At 37.0% G+C, this 17,271-nt stretch overlaps 1 pseudogene; it reads left to right on the top strand.

The window, feature by feature from the left end:
• Positions 1-7,749, top strand: part of LOC143686811 (transmembrane emp24 domain-containing protein 2-like) — a 64,480-nt pseudogene extending 56,731 nt beyond the window's left edge.
• The last annotated feature ends 9,522 nt before the right edge of the window (positions 7,750-17,271 follow it).

Genomic DNA, 17,271 nt, shown 5'->3' on the forward strand with positions numbered 1-17,271 from the left:
AAGGTAAAAAGAGAAAAAAATTAGATATGACACATAAAATCCAAAAAGGCAAAATGGGAGAAGAAATTACTGCTTTTACAGTAATAACACTAAATGTTAATGAATTAAACTCCCCAGTCAAAAGACATAGACTGGCAGAATGGATGAAAAAACAGGACCCATCTATATGCTGTCTACAGGAGACTCAGTTTAGACTGAAAGACAAAAGTAGGCTGAAAGTGAAAGGTTGGATAAAGATATTTCATGCAAACAACAATCAGAAAAGAACAGGAATAGCTTTCCTAATATTTGAAAAATTAGGCTTCAAATGTAAAATAATTAAAAGAGACAAAGAAGGACACTATATATTAATAAAAGGAACAATTCAATAAGAAGACATAACAATCATAAATAGTTATGCACTGAAAACAGGACTCCAAAATACATGAGGCAAACACTGACAACCCTGAAGGGACAAATAGACACTTCTATCATAATAGTTGGAGATTTCAATTCCCCACTCTTATCAATGGATAGAACATCTAGATGAAGGATTAATAAAGAAACAGAGAATTTGAATAATACATAAATGAACTATACTTAATAGACGTTTACAGAACATTGCACCCCACAACAACAGGATACCTATTTTTCTTATGTACTCATGGATCATTCTCAAAGATAGGCCATGTGCTGGGTCACAAAGAAAGTCTCAATAAATTTAAAAGGATTGAAATCATACAAAATACTTTCTCAGATCATAATGGAATGAAGTTGGAAATCAATTAACAGGCAGAGGACCAGAAAATTCACAAATATATGGAGGTTAAACGATACACTGTTAAACAACCAGTGAGTCAAGGAAGAAATTACAAGAGAAATCAGTAAATATTTTGAGGCAAATTAAAATGTAAACACAGCATATCAAAATTTATGGTATGCAGCAAAGGCAGTGCTAAAAGGGAAATGCATTACCTTAAATGCCTTTTTTAAAAAAGAAGAAAGAGCAAAAATTGAGGAATTAACTGTTCACCTGGAAGAACTAGAGAAAGAACAGTAAACTAACCCCAATGCAAACAAAAGGAAAGAAATAACAAAGATTAGAGCAGAAAAGAAATGAAACCGAGAACATAAAAACAATTGAGAAAATCACCAAAATGAGAAGTTGGTTCTTTGAGAAAATCAATAAAATTGATGGATCCTTAGCTAGATTGACAAAAAGAAAAAGAGGATGCAAATAAATAAAATCAGAAATGGAAGAGGAGACATAACCACTGACCCCACAGAAATAAAATAGATAATGAGAAGATACTATAAGCAACTATATGCTAATAAACTAGACAACATAGATGAAATGGACAACTTCCTAGAAAGGCATGAAAAACCAACATTGAATTGAGAAGAAATAGATGACCTCAACAAACTAGTCACAAGTAAAGAGATTGAATCAGTCATCAAGAAGCTCTCAAAAAGTTCAGGACCAGAAGGCTTCAATGTGAATTCTACCAAACATTCAAGAAAGAATTAGTACCAATCCTGCTCAAACTGTTCAAAAAGTTGAAGAGGAGAAAAATCTACCTAACTCTTTCTATGAAGCCAACATCACCTTCATACCAAAGCCAGACAAAGATACTATGAGAAAAGAAAATTACAAACCAATCTCTCTAATGAATATAGATGCAAAAATCATGAACAAAATACTTGCAAATCCAATCCAGCAGCACATTAAAAAAATTATACATTATGACCAAGAGGGATTTATTCCAGGTATGAAAGGATGGTTCAACATAAGAAAATGAATTAATGTAATACATCATACCAACAAATCAAAGCAGAAAAACCACATGATAATCTCAATTGATGCAGGAAAGCCATTTGACAAAATTCAACATCCTTTCCTGTTGAAAACACTTCAAAGGATAGGAATAGAAGGGAACTTCCTCAACATGATAAAGGGAATATCTGCAAAGCCCACAGCTAACATTATCCTCAATGGGGAAAGACTTAAAGCTTTCCTCCTAAGATCAGGAACAAGACAAGGATGCCCACTATCACCATTGTTATTCAACATTGGGCAGGAAGTTCTAGCTAGAGCAGTTAGACAACAAAAAGAAAAAAGAAGGAATCCAAATTGGAAAGGAAGAAGTAAAGCCCTCACTGTTTGCAGATGATATGATACTATATGTAGAAAATACTGAAAAAATCTACAGGAAAGCTACTAGAGCTAATAAATGAGTACAGCAAAGTGACAGGGTACAAGATCAACACAAAAAAATAAGTAGCCTTTCTATACACTAGTAATGAGCAATTTGAGGAGGAAATCAAGAAAAATATTCAATTTACAAGAGCAACCAAAAGAATAAAATATTTAGGAATAAATTTAGCTAAGGGTACAAAAAAACTATACACAGAAAATTACAAGAAATCACTAAAAGAAATCATGGAAGACCTAAATAAATGGAAGGGCATACTGCTGTTCATGGTTTGGAAAACCAAATATAGGTAAAATGCTAAATTGATTTATAGATTTAATTCAATACCCATTAAAATCCCAAAAACTTACTTTGCAGAAACAGAAAAACCAATAACCAAATGTATTTGGAAGGGCAGGGTGCCCTGAATAGCTAAGAATATCTTGAGAAAGAAAACTGAAGTGGGAGGTCTCACAATACCTGACTTTAAAGCATATTACGAAGCTACAGTGGTCAAAACAGCATGGTACTGGCATAAAGATAGATATACTGACCAATGGAATCAAATAGAGTTTTCAGATATAGACCTTCTCGTCTATGGACAATTGACCTTTGATGAGGCAGTTGAGCCATCTCACCTGGGATAGAGCAGCCTCTTCAATGAATTGTGCTTGGAGAACTGGATATCCATATGCAAAAGAATGAAAGAGGAACCATGTTTCACACCTTATACAAAAATTAACTCAAAATAGATCAAAGACCTAAACATTAGAGCTAAGAACATACAACTTTTAGAATAAAATGTAGGGAACTATTTCATAAAACTTGTAATAGGAGACGGTTTCCTAGATCTTACACCCAAAGCACCAACATTGAAGAAAGAAATAGATAAATGAGAATTCCTCAGAATTAAACACTTTTGTACATCAAAGAACTTTGTCAGGAAAGTAAAAAGGCAGCCTACACAATGGGAGACAATATTTGGAAATCACATATCAGATAAAGGTTTAATATCCAGAATACATTAAAAAAAACTCTTCAACTGAACAACAAAAAGACAAACAACCAAGTTACAAAATGGGCAAAAGACATGAACAGACACTTTTCAGAAGAGGAAATACAAATGGCTAAAAGGCACATGAAAAGATGCTCAACTTCACTAGCTATTAGGGAAATGCAAATCAAAACCATAATGAGATATCATCTTGACACCCACTAGAATGGTCATCAAAAAACAGAAAACGATAAGTGCTAGAGAGGATGTGGAGAAAGCAGCACACTTATCTACTGTTGGTGGGAATGTAAAATGGTACAACTGCTTTGGAAGGCAGTTTGGCAGTTTCACAGGAAGCTAAGCATAGAATTGCTATATGATCTGGCAGTACCATTGCTAGATATCTATTCAGAGGACCTGAAAGTATGCACACAGATGGACATTTGCACACCAATGTTTATAGCAGCATTATTTACAATTGCCAAGAGATGGAAACATCCCAAATGTCCATCAATGGGTGAGTGCCTAAACAATCTGTGGTATGTACATATGATGGAATGTTACAAAGCTGCAATACAGAATAAGTCATGAAGCATGTAACGATGTGGATGGACCCTAAGAACATTATGCTGAGTGAAATTAGCATAATCAGAAATGGATAGCACAATACTGATTGATTGTAGCACAATAAATATCATACTCATGATAGTTTGATATGATATGATAGAGGAAGAAGGGCTGGGAACACATATGAAACCAGAAGGAAATATAGAGGATAAAGACTGACATGATGTATTTAGGAATGCCTAGAAAGTATAATGACAGTGATTGGCCAGTTGTCAACTTGGCCAGGTGAAGGCACCTAGTTCTGTTGCTGTGGACATGAGCCAATGGTACATGAACCTCATCTGTTGCTGATTACATCTGCAGTTGGCTAGGAGGCGCCTGCTGAAATGAATAATGTTTGACTTAATTGGCTGGTGCTTAAATGAGAGAGCACAACGTAGCACAGCCCAAGCAGCTCAGCATATCTCATCTCAGCACTCACAGCTCAGCCCAGGCCTTTGGAAGTGCAGAAAGAAATCACCCCAGGGAAAGTTGTTGGAACCCAGAGGTCTACAGAGAATGCCAGCAGAGATCACCCTATGCCTTCCCATGTAAGAAAGAACCTCAGTAGAAAGTTAGCTGCCTTTTCACTGAAGAAATAATGAAATAAATTCCCTTTTATTAAAAGCCAATCCATCTCTGGTGTGTTGCATTCCAGCAGCTAACAAACTAGAACAGTGATTAAATATACAAATTAAAAAATGTTTTTGCATGAGGAGTGTTGTAGTCTGCCAAAGCTGCCAGAATGCAACACACCAGAGATGGGTTGGGTTTTAACAAAAGGGGATTTATTTAGTTAAAATGTATGGTTCTCAGAGGAAAGGCAGCTAACTTTCAACTGAGGTTCTTTCTTACATGAGAAGGCACAGGGTGATCTCTGCTGGCCATCTCTCCAGGCCTCTGGGTTCCAACAGCTTTCCCCAGGGTGATTCCTTTCTGCATCTCCAAAGGCCTGGGCTGAGTTGTGAGTGCTAAAATGAGGTACGCTGAGCTGCTTGGGCTGTGCTACGTTAAGCTCTCTCATTTAAGCACCAGCCAATTAAATCAAACATCATCCATTGCAGCAGGCATGTCTCCTAGCCAACTGCAGATGTAATCAGCAGCAGATGAGGTTCACATACCATTGGCTCATGGACACAGCAACAGAACTAGGTGCCTTCACCTGACCAAGTTGACACCTAAACCTAACTACCACAAGGGAGAATAAGTAAATGTCAGTATGGCAGGGTGTTGAAAATAGATGGTATATTGGAAAAAGTACAATCAATGTAAGCTAGGGTCTTTAGTCAACAATAACATTGTAATATGCTTCCACTGAATGTAACAAAGGTATTATGCCAAAACTAAATGTCAACCGGTGGGAGGATTGGGAAAGAAGTATGGGGAAAAAAAGAAAAAGAAGTACATTTTATACTGGAAAAATAAGATAAATGCTTAATTCTTTTCCTTTACCAATTTTCAAATTAAGAATTTGGTTTAATAGTTTCTTCAATCTATTGGTGACAAATGAGGTTTTTCCTTCTGGCTTTATCTTTTTTTTAGTATTACAGACTTTTGGATTCTTATAGATTAAATGTATGTCATTCAGTTATTACTTTAATTCTTTTGTTGCTTATATTATAGCAATTAGGCTAGTACTATCCATTTTCAGCTGACTCCTGTGTTCTTTCATTATGACTCCATTAATCTTTGAAAGTTTCCTTATTTTTGAGTACTACAAAAATGTTCCAGGCTCACCTTGTATCCTTCCTGTCCTACTTATGGGATCAGCTTCTTCTCTAAGAGCTCTGATTCCTTTTAGCAGGGAATGGTACTCAGGAACAAAATCAGGATACAAATAATTCTTATTTTCTTGTCAGCTTGTGGATGCATTTAAAAATATCAAAAATATTTTATACATCATTTTTAGTTGTTTTCTAGCAGAAGTATTGTTCAGTTAACCTAGTGCACTGTATTGCTAGAATAGGAAATTCTAAATCAAATCATTTAATTCTTACGTCAATGATATACAACAGGACTCTAATTATGATCTCTGTTTTACAGATAAAAATGAGATTGAGAGATGAAGTAACTTACCTTAGGTAACACAGTCAGCAAGTGGTAGGGCAGGCTTTGAAACCAGTCAGGTGGACTCGGACATGGGTAGAGTCTATGCTATGATGATGCTATTCAGCAGTTTAAATGCACTGCTCACAGGAGATGACAGAAAGTAGCTTACATGGCATCGATGGTCTTACAAGGATTTTTTGAAAAGCAAATCTTATGGAACATGCAGAAACAGGGTTAAAAGAAACAGAAAGGACGAATCCTAAATAGTCCTTTATTCAGGTTTTTATACTGACAACAGAGTTAACCATTTAGCGTGTGACACGCCATCCAATCCCTCTCGGGCCATTTGCTACTCTCAAAATAGAACCCATCTAACTCTAGAATGTCTTTTGGAATTAAAAAATTTTGTAATAAAGATAAAATATTATGTGTAACATCAGTATTAATTATCAAGCTAAATAATATAATGAATACTGTGAACTCACCACCTAATCCTAGAACTAGAATATTACCAAAAACTTGTATGTAACTCCAGTCTGTTCTCTTCTCTGCCTCTCACACCTAGCCCTACCCAGACGATTGTAATTCTATTGCTTTTTAAGCAAAAATACGGTTTTAGCATTAAGTGCTTGTTTAAGAAACACATGGCTCCCGTTTGCATGTGTTATAAGAATGATAGATAGGGAGGCCCCATTCCCAGTCCTGGCCTCAGCCCCAGCCCTGCCCTGGTGACGCTTCCTGGGCTGCTGGTGCTCTTGGCCATGGTTCTGGCTGTGGCCTCAGGCTACTTGGTCAGCATCCAAGTACATGTTGAGCAGTGCTTCTTCTACAAGACCAAGATAGGTCTTGTGCCAGTTTGAATCTCTTGTGGATCCCAGAAAAGCCATATCCTCTAATTCTCCTTCAATATTGCTGGGTGGGAGCTTGTTGATTGTTCCCATGGAGAGATGACCCCCCCCAATTGTGGGTGGTAGCTTTTGATTAGGTTGGTACCATGGAGATGTGTCTCCATCCATTCAAGGTGGGGTTGCTTACTGGAACCCTTTAAGAGGGAACCATTTTGGAAAGAGTTACAGAGCCCACACAGCAGGAGACCTTTGGAGATGAAGAAGGAAAAGCTCCTGGGGGAGCTTCATGAAACAAGAAGCCTGGAGAGAAGGCTAGCAGATGCCACCGTGTTCACCATGTGCCTTTCCAGTTGAGAGAGAAACTCTGAACTTCATTGGCCTTCTTGAATCAAGGTATCTTTCCCTGGATGCCTTAAATTGGACATTTCTATAGCCTTGCTTTAGTTGGGACATTTTCATGGCCTTAGAACTGTGGACTTGCAATTTAATAAATTCCCCCTTTTAAAAGCCATTCTGTTTCTGTTATATGGCATCCTGATAGCTGGCAAACTAGAGCAGGTCTCATTTTCCAAGTGGCTGATGTCAGCTTCCTAGACATCAATGTGACAATTACAGGACCTGGAAAGAAAGGAATTTACAAAGGAGATAAAAAATCCAGTGGGAAATGCACATTTACTGCTCATAAGGATGTAACATATATGTTTTATTTTAGCAAGAGGATGTCCATCTTGACTCTAAAGCTGGTAGTGTTCACCACTGATATTGGGGAGGTCCCAAAAGGGCAAGACATGGAAAGAAACGCTCACCAGAACAAGCTAGAAGAAATGACTAATGAGCTAGCAGTGGTGATGACAGCCGGAAAGCATGATCAGGGGTACAAGAAGTTCGGGAGAGAATACACAGAGTGATCAATGACTACGCGAACAGCTGAGTGCTCCCTTGGCCCTTTGAAGCTCTTGTTTTAGTTGCCATGATGTAGGGGTAGAACTACTACCTAAAGAGAGTTCTTGAAGTCTGGAGGGTTGTGGAAGGACTTTTTCTCAAATATTTCACTGTTTACCAAACATCTTGGTTACAATAATACCACTATTTTCTACGTTTTTATTTTCTTAACTGTTCAGTCACAGCTTGTGTGTCTGTTATTAACAGTTGTAAGTGGAAAATATCTTTTTAGGAAAGTTATAGTGAAAATTTGACTTTTGATTGGGATTATTTTTTATTTGAATTCTGTCTCCATTATACAGGTCCTTCCAGAACTCAAACGCTGTAAATGAAATTAGGAGTAGAGCCCTTTTTATGTCTTCTTTTTTCTTTTGTTTCTATAATAAAATGCAGTTTGTTCAAGAAATCAGCACAAAGGCTGATAGTACTCCACTAAAATGACTGCATTCTTTAGATTCCTCCCCTGCAGTTCAAGACATTAAAGATTCATTTTGTTGAGAAACAGTAGTCAGCACCCTGACATTTTCTGCCCAGCCTAAGGGCCCAGTGCTCTGACTTTGTAGTATCCTGCCACAACTGAGTACTTTTATACTTTCTTGTTTTATGCTCTAAAGAAAAGACTTGCTGCAATACACGTTACCACCCACCCACCCCCCCACCCACATTTTTTACATTTGAACCTACTCAGTCACTTCCACTTACATTGATGGCACTAGCAGCTTGTAAACATTTTTTATTTTTGCCTAACTTTGTAAGAAACCTCTGTTAAAGCCAATTCTCTGGGTGTTTCAGCAAATGGTAGCTCTTTCTGTGCTGGCATGTCCACTTTCTCTGCTCTTAGCAGGTAGGAAGTGTGTATTCATGCATGTATTAGTTAGGGTTCTCTAGAAAAACAGAATCAACAGGGAACACTCACAAATACAAAATTTATAAAAGCATTTCACATGACCATGGGAACACAGAGTCCAATATCCGCAGGGCAGGCTGTGAAGCCAACGATTCTGATGGAGGGTCTGGATGAACTCCACAGGAGAGGCTTGCTGGAAGCAGGAAGAGAGCCTGTATCTTCTGAATCTTCCTTAAAAGGCTTCCAGTGATTAGATTGAGTATCACTCATTGCAGAAGACATTCCCCTTGGCTGATTACAAATAGAATCAGCTGTGGATACAGCTGACATGATCATGATTTAATTTTATGAAATGTCCTATTGCAACAGACAGGCCAGCACTTGCCGAATCAGACAGACAGGTACCACTACTTGGCCAAGTTGACACATGAACCTGACCATGACAATGTAATTGGAAAAATGTGGATATCTGAAGCCAAAAGATTAAAGCCTCTTGGATTTTATTGCAATGGCAAACAACCACTATTTTATTTTTGATCAGTGGTATTTTGGGCCACTATTTAATTAACATGGTGAACATCAGCATCGGCACTAGGGTTTTGTTTGTTTCTCTTGGGTCTTTCACTTTTGGAACTTGAGAATTTTCTATAAAATGAGATTACTTTCTTGGTGTCTGATGATGGGTTTAAAATGAAAAGCATTTAGTTTGCTGGAGATGATCCAGGATTATGTTATGACTACGTGTATTAGTAACATACATTTTTTAAAAATCTTTGCAAGGGGAAACCTACAAGTGATGAGTTTTGTATAATTAATTTAAATTTTTTATAGGATTTCATGTTCAGGATAATTTTTTTTTTAACTTGGGTGAAAATGCAACAGTTTTTTTTTTTGACAGAAGAACAATTTTGTTTTAATCATTTAACACTTGTGTGGTATTCGATCTTTGAAATGCTTTACACTAAAAACTTTTCTTTTCAGCAGATTAGGGCTTGAATCTGAGTTGGCAGAATTCTCAAATTTCATAGCTAATAAGAAGTGGAATCCTAGTATCTGATTCCAAATTTCCCCTTGTGCCTGACAATGAAAGGGAAATAACTTATTTATTTTAATGTTGCCCAAATATGAGGGCCATAATTTCGATTTATTAACTTTAGTAGCAATACAAATAGATAGAAAAGTCCCTTATTACAGGAATAAAAAGACTGACTAGAGAATTTACACATAAGTGTTGAAAAAAACTGGAACAGGCCGGAGGTCAAAAGCCAATGCTGTCAGTTGACAAATGCTGCCAAAGTGTCCATGTATATTGGGCATCATTTACCATATAATTTCTTGGCTTTTTTGTTTGGAATATAAAGGCAGACTGATGACATAAGCCCAATTAAGTATATTTATTAGTTTATACTTCATTCTGAAATTAAAAATTTGGATGGAACATATATTAATAGCTCATGCAACACTAGTTTTCTGTTGAAGTTAAGGCAATCAGGTTGGCACCAGATTTAGGTAAATGTTGGAAGTGATTGCACTGGGCAATATCTAATCAATCAATCATGACTGTTACAAAAATACTAGGCTGGTTATTTCCAAGTACGAACTATAGGTATAATCCAAAGGCCAAGTGTAGAAAGTTTCTAATTAAAAAATACACACCCAACTTTTAGGAGACCCAACTTCAGTCCTGGCATTGCCACTGAAGAACAAGATCTTGTATAGGTTATTTCATATGGAGATGATTTGAAAAATTTCCAACATTATCTTAGATCTCATCTAAGACCCTTTGAGGATCATTTCCAACCAACTAGAAACACACACATTCCAACTGCCTTGTGGAAGTAACTGAATGTTCAATCTTGCTGGATCCAACTAGTTCGAAGGTCTCCCCTCTCGAAAGCCAAGATTCCTGCAGGTATGCTTATATATATAGCAAAGTCACCTACAGCCAACCTGCTTGCTTGCAATAGTAAGCATAAATAAGTCACCTTTTTTGATAAGGTGACTGTGTTTCATCTTAGGGCAACTGTTGTATGCTAATTATTTGTGTGTGTGTGAAAACACTTCAAAGTTGAATTAAAATATGTAAATTTAAAATTGATTGCATATCTGATATACCCCAGGTTCAATAAATAAAAATTCTTTTTTTTTCAATGTGGATTAGTTTTTTTTTTTTTTTTAACATTTCTTATTGCAAAGTATAGCATATATACAAAAAGTGATAAATTTCAAAGTACATTTTAACAGGTAGCTATGGAATAGATTTCAAAGTTCGGTATGGGTTACAGTTCCACAATTTCAGGTTTTTCCTTCTAGCTGCTTCAAGATACTGGAGACTAAAAAAAATATATAATGATTCAGTAGTCATATTCATTTGTTAAATCTGAACTTCTCTGTTATAACTCCTCCTCCTTTGACCCTTTTCCCAATCTTTAGGGATATTTGGGTTATATCCATTCTAACATTTTTCATGTTGAAAAGGGTGGCAACAATATGGGATCGGGGGATGGAATTGGTTGATGTTCTTGGAGAGACTGGCACCTCTGGGTTTCAGGACTTACCTGGCCTAGGAACCATCTGAAGGTTTTAGGTTTCTGCAAAGTAAATTTAGTACATGCAACTTTTGCAGGATCTCAGATAGAGCTCTGGGTATTCTTTAGGGTTAATAGGAATGATGTTGGTTGGGGGTTGGCAAATTGCGCAGTTAGCAATATTTAGTTGAATTAGAATAGCCAACAGAATAGCTTCTTGAGTCTATTTGAACTCTCTTATCCACTGATACTTTATTTTGCTACATTTCTATTCCTCCTTTTGGTCAAGAATGCGTTGTTGATCCCATGATGTCAGGGCCTGGCTCATCCCTGAGAGTCATCTCCTATGTTGTCAGGGAGACTCATACCCTGGATGTCATGTCCCAGGTAGCGGGGAGGGTAATGATTTTCCTTGCAGAATTGGTCTGAGAGAGAGAAAGAGAGAGAAAGAGAGAGAGAGAGAGGACACATCTGAGCAACAAAAGAGGTCCTCTGGAAGTAACTCTTAGGCATAATTATAGGTAGGCTTAGCTTCCCCACTACAGAAATAAGTTTCATAAGAGCAAGCCTCAAGATCAGGGGCTTGGCTGATTAACTTAGGAGTCCCTAGTATTAAAAAGAGTGTCAGGGGTTTCTCAGATGGTAAGGTTTAATAGTTTCATATATTTTCTCCAGTCCCTTAAGGGATTTTGCTAATATTTTTTAATTATCTGCCCAACATACTCTGGAATGTATCCAGGTATTACATTAAGCTGTACAGAATTGCAAGGCCTTTTTTCCAATATTCGGCTCCATGTATTTAGGTTGTTTAACTGAACTGGCCAGGTTCAGTTAAACTGGCCAGGTTAAGTTAGATTGTGTGCTACAGAAATTTTAGGTTTTGGACAAAACAAACTCTCTTCCTTTGGTCTCATACAGTAGGTGAAGTTCCACAATATAGACACTTTCATCCTTTACCCTGTATTCTGATTTACCTTGTCCTAACCAGACTGCTTTGTTCTTATGTCTAATTGAAGCCTGATCTCTTTTTCAGGTTCTTTAAAAGTTTTTGTATGCAGCAATGCTGAATTTCAGAGCTGCAGAACTCCAACTCTGAGTCTTAGGTATCACATATGTACCCAAAGTTCCAGCAAAATACCAGGTTATACACAAATAGCACAGCATCTCAGAATCTGGAAATACCCCTTAAAGCTCAGAAATAAATGTGACTGCTATAAGAGCTTACAATCTAGGTCCTAATTTTCATATAAGTATTTTCTAAAAGAGACTATACAATATCTGTTTTTTTTTTTTGTCTTATTTTGGTCAACATAATGTCCTCAAAATTTATTTGCCTTGTTGCATGCCTCATGACTTCGTTCCTTTCTTTAGCTAAACCATATTCTATCACATGGATATACCACGGTTCAGCTTTCTGCTTCTCAGTCATTGTACTATTCGGCCACCTCCATCTATTGGGCATCATGGGTAATGCACAAAATAAACAACCCATGTCTCACAGTATCCTCACTTGGTCATAATAACTCCCAATTTTAGACAATTTTCATTGGATAACAGATAGATACACCTACATCAAGGATAAAATCCCCAATTTCCCTTAACTCTTGTCCTTCTCTCCAATTATTTACCCCTGGTATTTCTGTGGTAATGGTGATGTCTTCCTATTAAATATAGGCCATAACATGCAATGGTAAATTTACCACTATACTCCTCTATTACTGACTCTTTTTACAAGATTTGTACCTTTTGAGTGGTTCATGCTAGAATATATTTATATTTGTAGTGTTCATAGGTGAGATGCATGGCTCTATACAACTCATTTCAATAATATTTACCTTCAGCATGGCAATGTTACTTATAATCCCACTAATGAAGTACCATCTGTTCTATCCATTCCCTTACATATAAGTTCAACCTTATTAGATAACCATTCACCTATCTCTAGCTTCTATGTAACTCTAGTTCCCCGATATTCGCTATTATAAGCCTTTGAGTTTACCTTTACCAGGTCATATTAGTGAAATCATACAGTATCCATCCTTTTGTGTCTGGCTTATTTCACTCAGCATTATTTCCTCAAGGTTTGTCCATCTCGTCATATGATTCAGGACCTCATTTCATCTTACTGCTGCATACTATTCCATCATATGTATATACCCCCCTTTTTTTTTAATCTACTTGTTCTGTTGGTGGACACTTGGATTGTTTCCATCTTTTGGCAGTTGTGAATAGTGCCACTATGAACATCAGTGTGCAAATGTCTGTTCATGTCACTGCTTTCAGCTCTTCTGGGTATTTGTTAAGTAGTGGTATTGTCGAGTCATAGGGCAACTCGATATTTAGTTTTCTGAGGAACTGCTAAACAGTCTTCCTCAGCAGCTGTACCATTATACACTCCCAACAGCAATGAATAAGTGCTCTAATTTCTCCACGTCTTCTCTAAACTTGTAGTTTCCTGTTTGTTTAATAGCAGCCATTCTTATAGGTGTGAGGTGATATCTCATTGTAGTTTTGATTTGCATTTCCCTTATAGTTAATGAAGATGAATAAGTAGTAAAGTTTATTAAAATGGGAAGTTTATTAGAAAAGAGACACTACACCAAAATTTATATTTTGACTAGTGCACTTCCTAATTTGACTTATATGGACAGTTTAATTGAACACCATGAGTACATGGAATCTTGAATGGGGTATGAGATTTTGTAGGTTTGTCCAGATTAGTGTGATGCCCTGATAAATCCCAGAGTGATTTCAACAGTGAATAAATAAGTATTTGCAAAATCTCCTTGAGGGGAGAAAGGGGGAAATCTCAACTTCCCATTTGGGGAATTCCTGATATTTTTGCAAGCAGTGGGGACAACCAAATCAATAGGCCAAGCCCTCAACCTTGGGGTTTGTTCCCATGAAATTTATCCCCACAAAGGGTAGTTAAATCTACTTAAAATTAGGCCTAAGAGTCACCACCAGAGAACCTCTTTTGTTGCTTAGATGTGAACTCTCTCTCTCTCTCTTTCAGCCCACAAGGCAAGCAAACTCATTGCACTTCCCCTCTCTATGTGAGACATGACTCCCAGGGGTGTCATCTTCCTGGCAATGTGAAACAGAAATCCTAGAGTGAACTGGGACTCAGCATCAAGGGGTTGGGGAAAACTTCTTGACCAAAAAAGGGAAGAGAGAAATGAGACAAAATAAAGTGTCAGTGGCTGAGAGATTTCAGAGTTGAGAGGTTTTCCTGGAGGTTATTCTTAGGCATTATACAAATATCCGCTTTTTAGTTTAAGCTGTATTAGAGAGGCTAGAGGGAAGTGCCTGAAACTGTAGAGCCGTGTTCCAGTAGCCATGTTTCCTAAAGATGATTGTATAGTGATATAGCTTTCGCAATGTGACTGTGTAATTGTGAAAATCTTGTGTCTGATGCTCCTTTTATCTACTGTATGGACAGATGAGTAAAAAATATGGATAAAAAATAAACAAAAAATAGGGGGGAACAGAGATTAAAATAAATCGAGTAGATTGAAATACTAGTGGTCAATGAAAGAGAGTGGTAAGGGGTATGGCATGTATGAGTGTTTTCTTTTTTCTTTCTTTTGTTGGAGAGATGCAAATGTTCAGTAAAATGATCATGGTGATGAATACACAACTATGCAATGGCTTGCGTAGGGCTGCTTTGCCCTCTATTGTGAGTCAGTGATTGTAACCATGTCAAGAATGTTTGTATGTCAAAAAAATTGAAGTGGAGGGAAAACTACCTAATTCATTCTATGAAGCCAACATCACCCTCATACCAAAACCAGGCAAAGATATTACAAAAAAAGAAAACTACAGGCCAATCTCTCTAATGAATATAGATGCAAAAATCCTCAATAAAATTCTAGCAAATCGTATCCAACAACACATTAAAAGAATTATACATCATGACCAAGTAGGATTCATCCCAGGTATGCAAGGATGGTTCAACATAAGAAAATCAATTAATGTAATACACTGTATCAACAAGTCAAAGCAGAAAAATCACATGATCATCTCAATTGATGCAGAGAAGGCATTTGACAAGATTCAACATCCTTTCCTGTTGAAAACACTTCAAAAGATAGGAATACGAGGGAACTTCCTTAAAATGATAGAGGGAATATATGAAAAACCCACAGCTAATATCATCCTCAAAGGGGAAAAATTGAAAACTTTCCCCCTAAGATCAGGAACAAGTCAAGGATGTCCATTATCACCACTATTATTCAACATTGTGTTGGAGGTTCTAGCCAGAGCAATTAGACAAGAAAAAGAAATACAAGGCATCAAAATTGGAAAGGAAGAAGTAAAACTATCACTGTTTGCAGACGATATGATACTATACGTCGAAAACCCGGAAAAATCCACAACAGAACTACTAGAGCTAATAAATGAGTACAGCAAAGTAGCAGGTTACAAGATCAACATTCAAAAATCTGTAGCATTTCTATACACTAGTAATGAACAAGCTGAGGGGGAATCAAGAAACGAATTCCATTTACAATTGCAACTAAAAGAATAAAATACCTAGGAATAAATTTAACTAAAGAGACAAAAAACCTATATAAAGAAAACTACAAAAAACTGCTAAAAGAAATCACAGAAGACCTAAATAGATGGAAGGGCATACCGTGTTCATAGTCTTGATTGGAAGACTAAATATAGTTAAGATGTCAATCCTACCTAAACTGATTTACAGATTCAATGCAATACCAATCAAAATCCCAACAACTTATTTTTCAGAATTAGAAAAACCAATAAGCAAAGTTATCTGGAAGGGCAGGGTGCCCTGAATTGCTAAAAACATCTTGAGGAAAAAAAACGAAGCTGGAGGTCTCGCGTTGCCTGACTTTAAGACATATTATGAAGCCACAGTGGTCAAAACAGCATGGTATTGGCATAAAGATAGATATATCGACCAATGGAATCGAATAGAGTGCTCAGATATAGACCCTCTCATCTATGGACATTTGATCTTTGATAAGGCAGTCAAGCCAACTCACCTGGGACAGAATAGTCTCTTCAATAAATGGTGCCTAGAGAACTGGATATCCATATGCAAAAGAATGAAAGAAGACCCATATCTCACACCCTATACAAAAGTTAACTCAAAATGGATCAAAGATCTAAACATTAGGTCTAAGACCATAAAACAGTTAGAGGAAAATGTAGGGAGATATCTTATGAATCTTACAATTGGAGGCGGTTTTATGAACCTTAAACCTAAAGCAAGAGCACTGAAGAAGGAAATAAATAAATGGGAGCTCCTCAAAATTAAACACTTTTGTGCATCAAAGAACTTCATCAAGAAAGTAGAAAGACAGCCTATACAACGGGAGACAATATTTGGAAATGACATATCAGATAAAGGTCTAGTATCCAGAATTTATAAAGAGATTGTCCAGCTCAACAACAAAAAGACAACCAACCCAATTACAAAATGGGAAAAAGACTTGAACAGACACCTCTCAGAAGAGGAAATACAAATGGCCAAAAGGCACATGAAGAGATGCTCAATGTCCCTGGCCATTAGAGAAATGCAAATCAAAGCCACAATGAGATATCATCTCACACCCACCAGAATGGCCATTATCAACAAAACAGAAAATGACAAGTGCTGGAGAGGATGCGGAGAAAGAGGCACACTTATCCACTGTTGGTGGGAATGTCAAATGGTGCAACCACTGTGGAAGGCAGTTTGGCGGTTCCTCAAAAAAACTGAATATAGAATTGCCATATGACCCAGCAATACCATTGCTAGGTATCTACTCAAAGGACTTAAGGGCAAAGACACAAACGGACATTTGCACACCAATGTTTATAGCAGCGTTATTTACAATTGCAAAGAGATGGAAACAGCCAAAATGTCCATCAACAGACGAGTGGCTAAACAAACTGTGGTATATACATATGATGGAATATTATGCAGCTTTAAGACAGAATAAACTCATGAAGCATGTAATAACATGGATGGACCTAGAGAACATTATGCTGAGTGAGTCTAGCCAAAAACTAAAGGACAAATACTGTATGGTCCCACTAATGTGAACCGACATTCGAGAATAAACTTGGAATATGTCATTGGTAACAGAGTCCAGCAGGAGTTAGAAACAGGGTAAGATAATGGGTAATTGGAGCTGAAGGGATACAGACTGTGTAACAGGACTAGATACAAAAACTCAAAAATGGACAGCACAATAATACCCAATTGTAAAGTAATCATGTTAAAACACTGAATGAAGCTGCCTCTGAGCTATAGGTTTTTTTTTTTTGTCTG

This window comes from Tamandua tetradactyla, chromosome 6, assembly GCF_023851605.1.
Source record: "Tamandua tetradactyla isolate mTamTet1 chromosome 6, mTamTet1.pri, whole genome shotgun sequence".
Taxonomy (NCBI): domain Eukaryota; kingdom Metazoa; phylum Chordata; class Mammalia; order Pilosa; family Myrmecophagidae; genus Tamandua; species Tamandua tetradactyla.